Genomic DNA, 2,500 nt, shown 5'->3' with positions numbered 1-2,500 from the left:
ATGGTCTTAACCAGTACATCATACAATCACCCAACATTTGTCAAAGGTTCTTCACTTGCGGTCGTTGACTTATTTTCAACATGTTTGTGATATGTAAGCGACAAGTTGCCAACACGTGTTTATGACATGTTGAACTGCAGTGTGAGACGCACCATTAGACTCGAAAGAATAAACAACAACAAACAAAAAGGAAAAGAAAAAATTATTTGGGTAAAGTTGTGCAAAAAGGATTACCGTGAATATTCAGTGAAAATTCTCAACATTAGTTCACTAACATTAATTCACTAAGTAAAAAAAAGGACGATTATGAAAGTGAGTGATCTGGAAGCAAAAAAAAAAAAAAAATATTCTAGCAATGAAAAAAAAAAATATTCTAGCAATTATCAGTTATCTTGCTGGTGCGCGCGCAAGCTCTTTCAAATTCACACATGTACAATTTCGCTTTTCATTAAAGGTAAATATATATTAGAAATATATTTATACATATTAAGACAGCATCGAGAAAGTTCTCGAAAGCTCTCTTTTGTATACATATTTCTAATACATATTTACACTTAATACCACTGTGGATTTCTTCACCAAAAAGCTCTCTTTTGAATACATATTCCTAATACATATTTACACTTTACAACTGTGGATTTCTTCACCAATACCCAAATTAATACAAAGAGCAAAACAAACATAAATAATAAAGAAAATAATCAGAGAAAACAACGGAAAAATGGCCAGGAATCAATCACAGACGAACAAAACAACAAAAAACAAGGCGCAACAAACTACGACGTATCTGTACAAGACAATACAACAAGGTTCCGTGAGGACACCACGGGTAGAACCCACCCTCAACCGCAAGGGCGAAAGCCGATAGGCTTAAACAGGCAATGTCGACCTTCGGGGCTGCGCCGGAATGGTTCCTGTTCTGAAATACTGGGGGAGGAAAAATTATAAGCGAAAAGAGCCTTCCCGGGTCATTTGAAAATTTGCAGAGGTCAGCGTTTCTACTCTTGTCCAATATACTGTATATATATATATATATATATATATATATATATATATATATATATATATATATATATATATATATATATATATATAAACCTATAAATATTTTTTTCATATTAATGTTATAAATGAATCACACAAAAGTGATAATAATCATATATATATATATATATATATATATATATATATATATATATATATATATACATATTATTACACATATATATATACACACACACACATATATATATATATATATATATATATATATATATATATATATATATATATATATATATATAGTTGTGAATGTATGAGGTTGTCAAGACACTGCCCATCAATGTATCTAAACCAGGCCACGATTCGAATCGTGGCCGGCGCAGAGCTTATCAGTTATCATTCCCTTTGGGTGTAAGTTCTTCCTAAGGCACAGCGAATTCGATATTAAACGATATGCGTGGCCTAACATTTGTGAATATAAAAAAAAACTAAACATGCACAATTTGTCATATTTCCTATATACTCCTTCATCTTGTAGTCCATTGTAGTCCATTCTCCAATTTCATTCCAAAAATGATGCACTGACTGCCTAAATATAACCCGCTAACCTCAAAATAATATAATAACCTCACCTCTTCAAAAACACCAACCAAACCATTCGGTTCGCCAAATTCACCTGTATGGTAACGCTGAGGAAGCGTGAATCAGGCAAGAGACTAATTATGAATTTGCATACGCTTGCCTTGGAAAGCAACCGCTGGTGCGGGTGGGGGGAGGAAGGGAGGAGGGGGTGTGCCAGGGAGTCAAAGGGGTGAGGAGGAGAGAGAGGGAGGGGAGGGGGTGATTATATGAACATTATCGTTCCAATACTTTTACTGAACGGATCCTGGAAGAGGTTTCCAAGATAACTAATCTTATACCTTTTTTTTTTTCTTACTGGTGTGTGAGATTTATCATTATATTAAACATCTATTTATACAGCATACAATGATTATTTCTTATTTTACAATATACTTGTTCATTAGCCATTTTAATTTCATGTTGATTTTTTAATATATATTCCTTCTTATCTGTTTTATACGTCTTTTCAGACAATGAAATTCAAAGGAAGTTTTGTAATAACCCAAATCTTATTAACATAATAAATATATATATATATATATATATATATATATATGTATATATATAATATAATATATATGTATAAATAAATATATATATATATATATATATATATATATATATATATATATATATATATATATGTGTGTGTGTTTATATATATATATATACTGTATATATATATGGCATTATTTCATATTCTCGAATATCAAGCCACGAGCACCCCTTTATATCAAATTCACTTTACCTTGGGATTAGTTTACAACCAAAAGGAATTATATGATAACTGTGTCTACCACAGCACTCATATATACTTCCTTCTGGGTGCAAGCTCTTCCCAAGGTAAAGTGAACTCGATATTAAGCGGCATTTGTGG

General features: G+C 31.4%; 1 protein-coding gene and 1 long non-coding RNA gene across 3 annotated transcripts in view; one reads left to right on the top strand and one right to left on the bottom strand.

The window, feature by feature from the left end:
- The window catches only part of LOC136851473 (uncharacterized), a 544,852-nt gene that overhangs the window by 46,786 nt on the left and 495,566 nt on the right, over window positions 1-2,500 (bottom strand). The window lies entirely within an intron of this gene.
- LOC136851469 (uncharacterized) overlaps window positions 1-2,500 on the top strand; it is a 75,537-nt gene that overhangs the window by 21,098 nt on the left and 51,939 nt on the right. The window lies entirely within an intron of this gene.

This window comes from Macrobrachium rosenbergii, chromosome 23 (genome assembly GCF_040412425.1).
Source record: "Macrobrachium rosenbergii isolate ZJJX-2024 chromosome 23, ASM4041242v1, whole genome shotgun sequence".
Classification (NCBI taxonomy): domain Eukaryota; kingdom Metazoa; phylum Arthropoda; class Malacostraca; order Decapoda; family Palaemonidae; genus Macrobrachium; species Macrobrachium rosenbergii.
This window is presented reverse-complemented; position numbering and strand designations above follow the sequence as displayed.